This window comes from Lathyrus oleraceus, chromosome 4, assembly GCF_024323335.1.
Source record: "Lathyrus oleraceus cultivar Zhongwan6 chromosome 4, CAAS_Psat_ZW6_1.0, whole genome shotgun sequence".
Taxonomy (NCBI): domain Eukaryota; kingdom Viridiplantae; phylum Streptophyta; class Magnoliopsida; order Fabales; family Fabaceae; genus Lathyrus; species Lathyrus oleraceus.
In genome coordinates, this window is record NC_066582.1 from 498,375,434 (window position 1) to 498,390,369 (window position 14,936).

At 36.8% G+C, this 14,936-nt stretch overlaps 1 long non-coding RNA gene across 1 annotated transcript; it reads left to right on the forward strand.

Moving 5' to 3' along the window:
- Window positions 1-5,532: 5,532 nt before the first annotated feature.
- Window positions 5,533-7,506, forward strand: LOC127076789 (uncharacterized). The gene is made up of 2 exons (XR_007786871.1): window positions 5,533-6,210; window positions 6,993-7,506. It is a non-coding gene; the product is annotated as an uncharacterized LOC127076789 (long non-coding RNA).
- Window positions 7,507-14,936: the final 7,430 nt, after the last annotated feature.

The window sequence follows — 14,936 nt, forward strand, 5'->3', positions numbered from 1 at the left end:
CAAATGGATACAGAAAGGGTGGCATAGATAAAACCTTGTTTGTGAAGGATGAAGAAGGCAAAATCATGATACCTCAAATCTATGTTGATGATATTGTCTTTGGTGGAATGTCAGAACAAATGGTTAAAAAATTTGTTCACCAGATGCAGTCTGAGTTTGAAATGAGTCTAGTGGGAGAACTGACCTATTTCCTTGGAATGCAAGTAAACCAAATGGAGGACTCTATGTTTCTCTCCCAAAGCAAGTATGCCAAGAACATAGTTAAGAAGTTTGGTATGGATAATGCCAAGCACAAGAGGACTCCTGCTCCCACTCATCTGAAGTTAACCAAAGATGATGGAGGGCCTAGTGTTGATCAATGCCTGTACAGAAGCATGATAGGTAGTCTGCTGTATCTGACTGCAAGTAGACCTGACATCTCTTATGCAGTTGGAGTGTGTGCCAGATACCAAGCAGAGCCCAAGGTGAGCCACTTGAATCAAGTCAAAAGGATTCTCAAGTACATCAATGGGACGTGTGACTATGGGATGCTGTATTCACATGGGTCTGAACCTGTCCTCTCTGGGTACTGTAATGCTGATTGGGCTGGAAGTGCTGATGACAGAAAAAGCACATCAGGTGGATGTTTCTTCTTAGGAGAAAACCTCATATCGTGGTTCAGCAAGAAGCAGAATTGTGTCTCTCTGTCCACTGCAAAGGCTGAATACATAGCTGCTGGAAGCAGTTGCTCCCAACTGGTTTGGATGAAACAAATGCTCACTGAGTACAATGTCTCTCAAAATGTCATGACATTGTTCTGTGATAATCTCAGTGCCATCAATATCTCCAAGAATCCCATCCAACACAGCAGGACCAAACATATTGACATTAGGCACCACTTCATCAGAGATCTGGTGGAAGACAAGGTGATCACTTTGGAACATGTAGCCACGGAGCTTCAACTGGCTGACATATTTACAAAGGCGCTGGATGCTACTCAGTTTGAAAATTTAAGGAGCAAACTGGGAATATGTCTCTCTGAGACCTTATAGCAACCACTGATGTTTGGGATAAATTGTTTAATATCTCTGCCTATTAAACAATTTGTACTAGGCTATGATTGGTCACCAGATCATACCTATGCTACTTGCAACAAGGGTGGATACAAGAGGGTAAGGAGACACCCTACTGTGAGAAGGCCAATGTACCTGCAGGAGTTCAAGGATGTTGTTCATGCCGGAGTGGTTCTGGATGTCAGAAACAAAATCATGGCATCTGATATGGTGGTACCTACTGTAAAGCAAAAGTGGGTGATTACTTGATCGAAGCTGTGAAGCAAGATCAAGTGGTTGTGAACTTGGTTGAAACTGTGAAGTAAAACCAAGTCTGGAACTCTGTCATTGTGCTCTGGCTATGTTGTTGACTTTGGCAACATTTTTGACAAAAGGGGGAGTAATAACCACCACTACTACCCCTGACAAACAGAGTGGGTCTCTACAACAGACTCTCATGACAGATCTGAAGATTCCCCCCGTTGCAGCTGATGTTGAAGTTTAGGTGCAACTTCTAATATCCTTTGCAGCTGGTGTTGAAGTTTAGGTGCAACTTCTAATATGTGTGTGCTGCTATGTTGAAGTTTAGGTGCAACTTCTAATATCCTTTGCAACTGGTGTTGAAGTTTAGGTGCAACTTCTAATATGTGTGTGCTGCTATGTGAAGTTTTTATTTAACTTCCATGTGTGTGAGTGTGCTGCCACTCTGAGTGTATTAGCTAGTATTATTTCCTGCTAGGTGTGTGATTCCGCTGCCATGAACTCTGTTATGGGGATCAAAGTGTTTTAGCCAAAAATTTGCCAAAGGGGGAGTTTGTAGGTGTTTAATTGGCTGCATTATATGGTAAAACACTAGATGGGTACCAATGTCTTGACTGATGTCATGACATGTACGTGTAACTACATTGTAGTTACTGCAGGACTAGCTAACACAGGATTTATTGAATGTCAAACTGGATGCTGTGACATTCATACCTGTCAACAGATACTAAGGAATAGAACAGCAGGAGTTCTGTTAGAACTTAGTATTTAAGTGCAGTCTGGTTATCAAGGAAGAACCAGACCTGGCATAAGGCCTACTGACTGAATGTCAAACTGGATGTTATGACATTCATCATTGAAAGCAGCTGCTGAAGATTAGACAGAGTGGTGTTCTGTTATACTTCAGCATGTAACTTAGTTTGTTCTTCAAGAGAATAACAGAACTAACTTAAGGCCAAATGTGTAAATGTTAAGTTGGACACTTTGACATTTATTAATGTAAGCTGTTACTGTAGTATGGTCATTTTGATCATGTACAGGCCAGCAAAATTGTACAGTCTGTTTTCTGGAAAAACAGACTCAGCATATGGACCTTGATGTCAAGCTGAATGTCGTGACATTCATGCCTGACAGCATATGCTAAATTGTAGGTTGTTCAGTTTTCTGTTTCAGCTTTTTCTCAGGCTATTCTTTAGGGATTCAACAGCTGAGAGAAAATCCAGGAAATCAACAACCAAGCTACATTCAATGAACCTAACAAATAGCCTATTTGTTAGTAACCTAAATGTTGAATTTATGGGAACTTGTGTGACCTTAAATTCAGGAGAATACAGGTGCAAAATCCCAGGACACTGCAATATAAAAGGAAGGCGTTCCTTCATTCAGTTTCAGGGATTTTGAGGCGTGAAGATTTAGTGTGTCCATCATACTTCACTGCTGTATTTTTGTGAGTCTAGTATTAGACGTATCTTGTAAGCCAAGCCATTATCAAGTAGATGATTGCTTTGGCATAGGGTGTTCATTGAGTTGTAAGTGTTGTGTCACTCAAAGCTTTTAAGCGTGAGTGCTGTGTATCTTGATTTAAGCTGTGAAGCATAATCAAGAGTTGTGTTTGAAGTGTGACTTCAAAGTGTCTTTAATATCACTGAGATGATTGAGGGGGAGTGAGTAGGAACTCTGATCTTAGGTTAAGATTGAAATTGCATTGGGTAGGGATTAAGTGATAAGTTGTAAACGGGTGAGTTTAGCTTTGAATTGATACTACTAATAGTGGATTTCCTCCCTGGCTTGGTAGCCCCCAGATGTAGGTCATGTTGGACTGAACTGGGTGAACAATTACTTGTGTTATTTACTGCATTTACTGTTAAGTTCTGCATAATCCCTGTCTGTGCAGAATTGGATGTCATAACAACCAGTGTGACGTCCAAAGTCTGATAACTAGAATTTCATAGAGAGCCTATCTCATAAAATGCCAACAATCAGAGAGCCCCAATAGCAAAATAAGAATCAATCAATATATCACAAAATAGCAATTATAGAGAAACATTAATAACATAATAAAGAAAACAAACAAACAAAATTAGCATTCAAAAGCAAATTGAATTAAGTTATGCTTGACTCTCTCTCGCTTGAAGCATAAGTCCCTAGCAGAGTCGTTAGCTGTCACATCTCGAAAAATACGATCCCTCGCGATGGTCGTGGAAAAATTAGTTCAGACAAAGTCGCCACCGAACTTTATTTATTCCAATGAAGGAATAGGAAAATATCGATAAAACCTTTTAAAAATAGAATAATGGTCATCGCAACCATATTCGGATTCGGGAGTCGATTACGCAAGGAGAAGGTAATTAGCACCCCTCATGTCCATTGTACTCAATGGGAACCACTTAGTCTAATTTTTGATTTAAATGTTAGCTAATGTTATTAGTTTTTTTAGTGAATAAAAGAATAAAAAGAGAAATGAATGGAAACCTCAAAAGGGGAAAACGGGAGGTTTTTTATTAGTGTGCTCGCCAAGATCTCTCAATCATGTGCCTACGTATCCTTATAGTGCAATAAGGAAATATGAGCATTCATAGTTCGGGGAACTATGGTTTATCAGTGTTTTTTTAATGAACAACTATTTAGATCATGTCCTAGAGGCTAAACATTGGCTTGTCTACTCTCGGCGGAGGCTTAAGCACTAGTTTGTTATGCGTGTTAGAAAGGATTGAACAGTGATCTTTCTGAAAAGAGTTTTGACCAAACGGGGTGATAAGTTGAATTAATATGTTGAATTTTTTTTTGGATGACGATTACTCAGATATTTGAGTAAGGCAACTCGTATCCAAATAGTTGAGGAGAGGAATCGAAGGATCTAGACCATCTCCCTTTTCATCCTTAATTATAAAAAGGTTTGATAGTAGTTAAGGTATTTTAAATGGATGACAAATACTCGGATGACCGGGTAAGGCAACTCGTATCTAAGTATCCAGGAAAGGGAATAGAAGGCTCTAGACCACTTTCTTTTTCATCTAAGTAATTATGAAAATAGATTTGTGTATGGTTGATGTATTTTAGATAAACGATAAATGCTCGAATAAATGAGTAAGGAAACTCATATCCAAGTATTTGGGGATGGGAATCGAAGGCTCTAGACCATCTCCCTTTTCGTTAAGTTTATTATGAAAATTGTTTGATTCAATTGAGTTTAAAAGTTTTTTAGATAAATAACAATCGAGTAAGGGAACGCGTACTCAACCAATTGAGGAGAGGAGTTGAAGGCTCAAAACCACTCCCCTATTCATTTCTAAATGAAGTGGTGTTTAATAGTGATTAGTTATTTTAGTTTGATTTGAATAAAAATACTCGATGTTGGATCGAGGTTTTAAATTTGTGTTTGCTGATAAATTGGATTATATTTATAATAAAGGTATGAGGTAACGAAAGGATTGAAGTTAACTTGATCAATCAAATACAAGAGAATGAGTGTAAGTGTATCAACGAGTCTCGTTGTAAAAAAGCCCAAGAGTAAGCTATGTGAGGTTGATGGTGATGCTAAGAGCAATTGACTTACAAAGGTATGGAATTGGGGTTCGACATTGAATCGAGAATTATTTGACCATTTGGATAGTTAATGTGATTGTAATGCTTGGAGTAATTAACAACTGGGTATCGTCATGAAGATAAAACGCCACACATGGTTTAGATAAAAAATGAAAAAAAAATGCTCAAGTGAACTAATCATAAAAGCATAAGATAATAACTCAAAAATTTCTAAAAAAACAATTGCGTAATTAAATAAATAAACAACTAACGTAATTAATAAAAATAATCAAAATATTAATTAACTAAAAATAAAAAATATATAATTATCTAACTAAATCAAATAAATCCATTAACTATTTATACAAGAAAGAAAAATAGAAAATATGTGCAAAAAACAACCAAAATGGCCCATCCAAAACCCAAACAACCCACTTGGGGTGCACCAAGCAGTAAAAGGGGGGTTGCAATTGTAATGGTGGGTGTTGCCCACCCTAGGATGCATTGGGCCATAAGTCAAGGCCCACAGACACACATAACCACATACTGAGGAGCAAAGCTGAAGAAGGGGAAGGTGCGCTGGATCAGGCTTCCCACACGACCCAAATTTGTTTTCTTGTGAACAAGGAAAAAACAAAAGAAACCTAGCTGTCCCTATTGATTCCCATGGGGAACCAAAACCGTCAATGAGGGAAGCTGAAGGAATCATGCAAGAATAATTAATGCTTAAAGAACACTATCAGTAAAAAATAACAGCAAACGAGGCAATGAATCATAATAGATAAGAGGGACATCCTATGTGGGTCCCAACATTGCTTACACTTGGCATTAAATGCTAACAAATATGAATAAAGGGGGAATAAAACATGATACTCAACAAACAAATTCTCCATTTCAAAATTCCCTTTCCCGACCTCTCAAATTTCCTCTCTTCCTATCATCTTCTCAAATCAACATGGCCGGAGAAGGGTGGCGATCGGAGGTAGCGCCACCATCTTCTCTGGCTCTCGAACAACCCTAAACCCCTTGAATATAACACGAACCCCCCCCCCCCCTTAAATTTCATCTCTAAACCCAATCTAAAGTCAATTTTAAAAAAATCCTCACCATTAAGTCAAATCAGGCTTACCGATTCCCACAAAAAGAAGCCTCATAAAACGTTCAATAACATATCAACTTTGACATCACAATAGAAACAAAATCTAAGCACAAACAAAAACATGATCCGAGGAAACCCTATTTTTTGAAACCGAAATTAAATTAAGATGATATAATGAATCAAGCAGTTGGTATGTGGGTTTTTCTCAATAGGCGAACATTATGGTAATGAGAAATCAAGGAAAGGAGGAAAGCTTACAAGATCAGAGCTAGTTTGATAAGAAATTACAGTGAGGTAAAAAACTCAAATCCCTCTGCTCTACTTGGATCTCAGTTCAACTTTTCCTTCTTCTTATCTGTGGCTTTATGGTTTCTAGCTATGTTGACATTGTCGTATTCGGTGAGAGTGTTGAATATTTAAGCTTACCTTGTTTAGAGCTCTGATATGAGCTCTGAAAAGGTTTTGAAGAAAAGCTTTAGTGAGGTTGAGTATATATTTTGGCAGGGTAACAATAGGACCTCCTTCTTTTTTCAGTGATTGAATGTTCTTCTTTTATAGAGTGAGGTGTGTGGTCCTGGTTATTAGGTACGAATCATAAGTTGTCAAAATGTGAAAGATCATTTTGTTGGAGAGGAAATTCTTCTTAGATTTGGTTGTGCCAATTGTATGTTCCCCAATCTATTGAGGGCAAATCGAATTTCTTTTGTCTGTAATGAGTGAGAGTCTTTTCCTGAAAGTTATGTGGACTATGAGTAAAATGTTTGATTCCCTCAAGTATATGAGTTTTCTGAATAGAATCTTCTTGGTGCTTAAGTATCACAACTTCTATGCATTATTTTGTATTTTATGGGATCTTAACTTGTGATATGTATTCCGGTTATTTGCTTGATGGTGCGCTTACATTCATTTTGGCTTGTGCCTTTGGTGTTCATCAAATCAATTATTTATGCTGATGGATTGTAGATATTGTGAGTAGCAGCTGCTATGATGTAACCTTAATCCATTTTTTTCTCTTGATTCTACATGTTGCAATTTTATCCTTATTTTGCAGTTTAACAGTGTTTGGTGGATATTAGCTTGTAGGTTTAAGGTTGACACGGTTATTCTTGCAAAATGGCATTTTTCTAGAGTGAACTTTTGACCTAATATTCTGACATGCATCCTTGCTTTTGGATGGGTTGCAACCAAAGTCCCCTTGTGCTATTGTGCTGAAGTAATTTTGAATTTTATTGAATCCTTGTACTTTTGTAGCAAAAATCTATTTGTAACTTTGTACTACTATTTGGCTCTTTGTAGGATCTTCTCTTAATAATAGAAACAAGTCCTATATCCTACTGTTAGCCTTCACTTTGCAGGCTACAAATGGCTTCGAGTTGTCGGTTTAACGTGAATTTGATGTAACTTGAAAAATGAAAGGAAATGGCATCTAGGGACGCATCATAATAGGGTGCTTTGTGGCTGCCAATTTGAATCTTCCTCCTTTCATTTGGCTTGATTGTGATGTAATAAACCATGTAATTTCTATGTAAATGACAAACTTATATGTTATGCCTTTAGTAATGAAATTGAAACACTTATGTTTGTAACTCAGATTTTGTGGTTCAACTATGTAGCTCAAAGTTTGTGATTGAAACCTTTAATTCAAGTTTCTCTCTTCATTAGACCAAATTATGCCATGTTATGTATGAAGTTTATATGGACTAGCCCAATTGTCACTTTGAATCATCCAATACAAAAATGGACACCTAACCTTGACTTAATGAAACCTTTCATGTTATGACTTAAATAACTCAACATGATAGTTATCAATGGAAACGGAATACCAACAGTCTATCTTAGACCAATCATCATTAGCTTGTTGAGTTTGGTCAACTCGTTGACCAAAAAGTCAACAGTTAACCAAAAGTCAACTTAGGTGGACAAGATGCAAATTCAACATAAAATGCTTGAAATGAGATTATAATGGACCAAAGATGATGCACCAAACTTATAAGTTAAACCACTCAAAGGATTTGTTTGTAAGATGCACCTTGTACTCATGAACCATGCGATATTTTTAGATGATCCTGAGTCAATGAGGTGCAAGCTTTCAAGGTAACTTGTGAATGAAGTAAGTAATGACACATACTATGATGATATGCACTATAATGAATAGATAACCAACAACCAATCAAGCTTATGCAACATCTATTTAAGTTTTAATTAAGTACACATCAATAAAATGACCCATGTGATCACTAAGTATATGTAGAATGAGCTTCTTACTTATCATAGAATCTTGATGAATTCTAGATTCCAAGATACAAGTTGGCCAAAATCCATAATGCAAAGAGATATGGTAATTAGGGTTTGATGCTTGGTGAAACCCATATTAAGGTGATAATAAGACAAATCTAATTCCCTCCTCTAGTGAGATCCCTAAGCTCTGAGTTTGTGCATCATGCTTTCTGGTTATAAATGCTAATGAAAATTTCAAACTGCCTAAACAAAATTGGGGTATGACATTATTCTATAACTAACCTTTCTAGTGTCACCAACGCTAGAAGAATGTGGGGCTAAAGGTCAAAATGCATCAAGATATCCACTCCTGGGGAACTTATGTCCAGTTTCTTTACATCTGGAACCACTAGATTTGGACCACGAGAAGAGAAAGAAGCAGCTCTAGGCGCAATTGTGCCATGTAAGATCTCACACTTCAAAATTTTAGCTTTAGGGGATCTAGTGGAATCTGCGTAAGAGTGAACAAGTTTAAAGTCTTTTGAGTTCAAGTTAGTTGAAGGCATACTAAAGCTAGCGGAAATACACTTGAACGCATCGCACGCTCGAACATACAACAGAATCTCTATCGAACTTTACTTATCCCCGAAAGGGATGGGAAAACATCGATAAAATCAGGGGGAAAGAGATATGCTGGGTAAGGAAGTTGGTTATGCAAGGGGAACATATTAGCACCCTAAACATCCATGGTACTCCATGGGAACCATTTTGATTGTTCTCGCTCGAATAGGTGTGATATCTAAAGATTACTCGCAAAAGAATGGGAAAAGGAAAAGAAATAGATAAAGTGCTCGGTAAGGATTGGGGCCCTCATGCCTACGTATCCTCATAGTGCAATGAGGAATTTAGAGCTTCGTAGTTCAAGGAACTAGAGGCGGGAGGTGAAAAGAATTGTGATAAAGGTATGGTCTAAACTAAAGGATAATGTGTTTTGAACTCCAACAAGTGTGAAAAGATGAACCCAAGAGTAAGGTGGTTGTTACCAGTACGCGGGTTAGTAGGACCGCCGTTGTAGGGTAAAGCCAAAAAGACAAAGAAATAGGTGTTTGGGCACAGTCCCAAACATCTCTTGGTTCACAAGGTGACGCGAGGAGGAGCGCAACGAGGTAGTGTATTTGGCTCAAAGATAACTGGTATATCATGTGGAGTGAACGAAGGTAGAATACGAGTGCATCATGGAGATGAATGGAATGAAGTGACCGAAGTCACAAAAATGAATATCTGGTGACAAGTGACTGAGGAAGTATGGTTTGAAATTGAAAGGTGAAAGTGTATTGGAATCCATAAGAGAAATGGAATTTGTACCATAGAGGGAAACAACTTTAACCGATACGTGGACTAGTAAGACCGCCATTATAGGGTGTTTAGCCAAAAAAGCAGGAATTAAATGTTTGAGGTTGTAGCCCAAACAACTCTAGGTAGAAATGTGGACTTTTCGTTAAGCGTCCTAAAAGGGTGTATACGGAATTCCAAAGAAGGTGTATTTCGATGTCAAAGGAATAATATGTCCCTGGGTGAACGATTTATGATCGAAGGTAGATAATGGATTGTGAAAGATATGAATGGTTCCCTAAGGCGAAGGAGAAATAATTAGGAGTACGTTCGCCAAGGTTTCGCATCCTCGTTCCTACGTATTCTCATTGTGCAATGAGAAAGTCATAGAAATTGTAGTTCGGAACCACGAGAATAGAAAGGAAGAGACATACAGTGATGAAAAGTGTGACTTGTGCCAACAGAATGGTGTAAAAAGGTATTTGTCTAAGCGATAGGGGACTCACGAGACAAACCCAATTTCAGAGGTTAACTGCCATGAAACGAGGAGAGAGATATTTGTCTAAGCGACGAGGGCTCACAAGACAAACGCCAATTCAAGGAATGATTGCAGTGCTGGATAGTACAAGGAATAATTTATCGCTGGATGGGGAAAAACAATTCAAGATCAACGAAGGATAGTATATTGGGTCCAAGAAGGAGATAAACTCTGAATCGAAGAGCAAGGTAGGCATTTACCAATACGTGGACTAGTAAGACCGCCACTATAGAGTAAAGCCAAAAAGAAAAATTGAATTAAGTGTTTGGGCATAGCCCCAAACAACTCTCGATTGATGAGGTGGATTGTCGTTAAGACACCCCAAAAGGATAGACAATAAGTCCAAGGAGAGATATGATTGATCTCGAAAAGATGGTATTGATAGAATGAATGGAGAATGATTGATTGATAAATAAGGTAGAAATAGATAAGGTAGCTCGCGAAGAATCTGAATTCTCTTGCCTATGTATCCTCATTGTGGAATGAGGAAATCAGAGCTTTCGTAGTTCAACCCACTAGGGCTGAAAGCAAGAATGATTGGAGGCAAAAGAATATGATTGAATGATTGAATTGAGAGGAATATAAATGGATAATTAAGAGACTTGATAGTTATTGATATGAATCAAACTAAAGTCTATGAGTAAAGGTGGATATGATAAGTAACAAGTCAAACGTCTTGCACCCAAAGATATCCATAATGAGTGTAGGAAAGCTCCAGTCTCATTCCTTCTCTACTACTTAAGGCTCGTGGCATGTAACTCTCGTCATAACTTTCAAGTGGAGGGAGGAGAATCTTTGTAGTTGTTTCTTGTATGGATGAAGACCTTATCAATCGTTCGATTCGAATCGCACTAAAGTCTATGAATAGAGGTGAATACAATGAGCACTGGGTCATTCGTCCCATACCCAAAGATACTCAGAATGGGGGTAGGAATTCTCCAGACCCACTCCTTCTCTATTGCTTAAGGCTTGTATCGTACAACTCGATTCATGATTGATAAGTTGTTAATGTAGTCCTTGCTTTTCTTTGTTGCTTTATGAAGAGAGAGATACTTGTCAATCGTATGATCGGGATTGTGTTAAAGTCTATGAATAGAGGTGAATACGATGAGCGATGGGTCATTCGTCCCATACCCAAAGATATCCAGAATGGGGGTAGGAATTATCCAAATCCATTCCTTCTCTATTACTTAAGACTCATTCCACACATTTCCAACTTTGATTTAACAAGCTCTTCTAGTTTTCCACCTTTGAAGCACTTGTATAATCCGATGCTTGGTATGACTGAGGATGCCTTGATTGAGGATCTTGATTTGAGGCTTCGAGTTCCACAGCTTAGAAGGAAAGTCTTATTAAGTGACCAAGGGTCTTTTGGTCACTCAATTTATACTGAGGGATTATACAAGTTTGAGGATTTAATTGGTCAAAATTGATTTTGATCAAGTTGAATCGAGGGTTTGATTTGATTTTGAGAACTAGGTTAATCCTAATCTAAGGGTTAGAATTATTCACAAGTTATTCCTAAGGGAACATATGATTAAAACTCTATGTTAATTCCTAAAGGGACATGTTATTGTTAAGAATTGATTAAATTTCTAAGTTAAATTCTAATCCTAAAGGAGCATATGAGTAAAAATGTCCAAAATTACCCCTAAAGGGTAAAATGGTCTTTTGACAATTTTTATAGTTATTGAATCAATAATTCTAATTATGACAATTCTAGTGTTTGACAAGACCTTCGGACTTGTGCCTACATACCAACATAAAAATGAGGGATTAAAACCTCGTAGTTCGTGGTATCAATTTCAAAATGAGTGGATTTCTTTTAATCAAAAGTTAAGCTTAAAAGAGGCACAAAAGGCCTAAAAGTTTGAATGAGTGTTAGCTCTTTTTTCTATGTCTTTTGAAATTTTAAGTCAATATGATTAGGTTCATTTACAAGTTTGATTTAAGAAAAGAGTTTTAAAATGCAATGGCATAAGGCCAAAGTTTCTAATTTGAAATAAGGTCTAAGTTTTGAAATCACACGCAAAGAAAGTTTTTGAAAAGGGGGGGGGGGGGGGGGGGGGAGATTTTGAAATTTAAGAAGTGGGAGAAGATGAAGAGACTAATCCTAAGCATAAAATTAAAAGTTAAGAGTTGAAAAGATCTGACCAATGAGATGCAATCCAGTAGACAAGAATGTCATATAGAAAACCTATGTTCCCTTTGAACTTTGAATCAAGCAATAATCAGCAAGCAATTAGCAGTATGAAGAACAAGACATCAAATAAAGATGGCCACATCCAAGCAAGAAAATCTATAGCTAACAGCTTTCTTTGTTTTCTCACGTATCAGATGAAATACTTCTTGATTTTTGCTCAGAATAAGACATTAGGCATGAGATCAAAGTAACAATTGCATCAAGACCATGTAGCAGATGAATTCAAGTGGATCCCAATACTTGCATCAGATGAAAACCCAAATCACAATAACTTGATCTTAGAAATGTTAGCATTGGCCAAGTCCTTTTGCATAGGGAATGTTGCCTAATTCTAAGTCCAAAAGCTCATATCAAACCCAACAGTCCACACAAACATTTTTTAGGGTTTTTGTTGTTTATTAAGTATTTTAAGGTCCTAAGACCACAAACACAAACAAAATACAAAAACAAATATATACAATCACAATATATGGCTCAAATGAGCAAAGTGAAGATGACATAAACATAAACAAATTAAATGTTATGTAAATGGAAAATGAATGATAAATGACTTGAATTTAAATTGCATAAAGTAAATGACTTGAAAATAAAAGCAATGTTAATACAGGTTAGTCAATTGTTAGTTGATTAGATGTTAGTGATGTTTTACTTTTTAATTGATTAAGTCATTCTTTGGAGAATACTCAACCATCTATTCACAAGCATGGATCCTTGAACCAAAACATCTTCCAAAGGAAGGGAAAAAGGCCAAGTTTCCACACAATACCATGAAAAATGAGAGACTTACAATCTCACTTACTAGAATGTTATGCCTTTAGGGTCAAATTTAGCTTTATGTTAAGCAATCGTAATTGGACTTATGTAGAAGTCACAACTATCTGAGATCGGACAATAAAAATTTAGGTGCTAATGCATGTTAGAGATTTGGTATAATGGACCAAATTCCTAAAACATACCACACACTAAAAGAAAAGATCAAAAGGATGAACCTATCTCATCCATGCTTGTATTGGTTCATCTAAACCAATTAGCCTTAGAATGTTGAGATTTCATTGGCCAATGAAAGGGATGGGAAAGAATGGGATTGAAGATTAAGAGGGAGGGGAGATGAGAGAAACACAAATTGGTCTTGGGAGGAATTTTATCAAATTAAAATCATTCATTCATTTTGGGAGATGAAATGTACATTTCATCAATCCCCTAAATCCAATTATTTTAACTTAACAAAAGTCACTTCAACCTTGACCAATGCCCAAACACAGTCAAACATCACAAGTCAATAAAAATGGCTCAACATAATTTCTATACAATTAAAAATCAAATTAAAAATGCATTTAAATTCAATTTAATTTGGTCAAAACCTAAAACATCTTCAAAACATCAAATAAATGGCCAAGAGATTTATCCAAGGTGAAACAAGGTCAAAGGACCTTAGACAAAACATTTCATGATTTTTGAAAAGTCAAAAGTATTTTTAAACAATTTAAAATATGCACAAAAACAATTAATTCATGAAAAATATCAAAATTAATCCAAAAAATGATTTTAATTCAGAAAATGAAAGAGGAAAATATTTAAAGATTTTTGGTGAAAGTCCCATATTTTTTGGATTAAAAATGAAATTAATATGAATTAATCAAAATAAGTGGATTAAATGAAAAAATCAGAAAATACAAAAAAACAAGGGTCGTCATATCTCCCTCATTAATTAAGGTGACAGATCTGATGGTCACACGTGCACGTTCCACCATACGCCTTGGTCAATGCATTGTACGTGTGGTAATCACAATGAACGCTTGAGATTAAAACATTTGAATTAGATCAAATGGCTTGGACTTTGCCAACGCACCACCGGAGTCCTAGCTCCGGTCATCTTCTCCGATGATCACCACTGGTATGGTTCTGGCTCAACTTCATGAAAAATGAAAAGTGAATACACTAATTTGAAGTAAAAATGCTCAGGAGCACGAATCTGGCCTCAATTCTCTTTAAATCCAAGTATATAAAAAGATACATGGATTTGAATTTTGAGGATCATTAACTGAGTTACTTCGATTTGACCTCAAAGCACTCAATCTTCTTGCCTACATTGGTAGGACTTCAGTCAACCAAAAATCACAAAGAATGGTGAATAATTGAGAGAGAATCGAAGAGATGAAGTTTCTGAAAAATCACCTTCGAGTTGATTCAAGTTCACTTGATCTTGATCTAGATTTTCTTGCTTTCTCTTCCTCTTGCTTGCAGAAACCAATTGAGATGAAAAGGAAAGTGAATTTCTGGAGTTTGAACTTCCAAACATAAGATGAAGTTCAAGCTCGATTTCAAAAGAAGTCCTCATAAATTCTATGCAATGGAGGGTATGGATTGATCTGACAAAGCTTGGGCAAAGTGTTGATGAAGTTCTAATCACATTACTTCTCTATTTATAGCCAATGCATGTGCTTTTCACACACTTTCATTTCAATGTCCAAAATTAGCAACTTCCTTCACGAACTAGCATGGACGTGTGCAAAGCCCAAAGAATGATTAGAAAAGGTCTAAAAGTGTGTACATGTCATGCTGAAAGTGTTGCAGTAAGCCATGCATTGTTGAATTGAATTGGATCATGAAATTCTTGCAAATGGCACCTCATATTGCACCCATCCGCAAGTCCTTCAATATTTGGCCAAATTAGGTGATTTTGGACTTTTTGGAAAGGTAAGATCAAGGGGAACAACTTTCGTGTTGAAT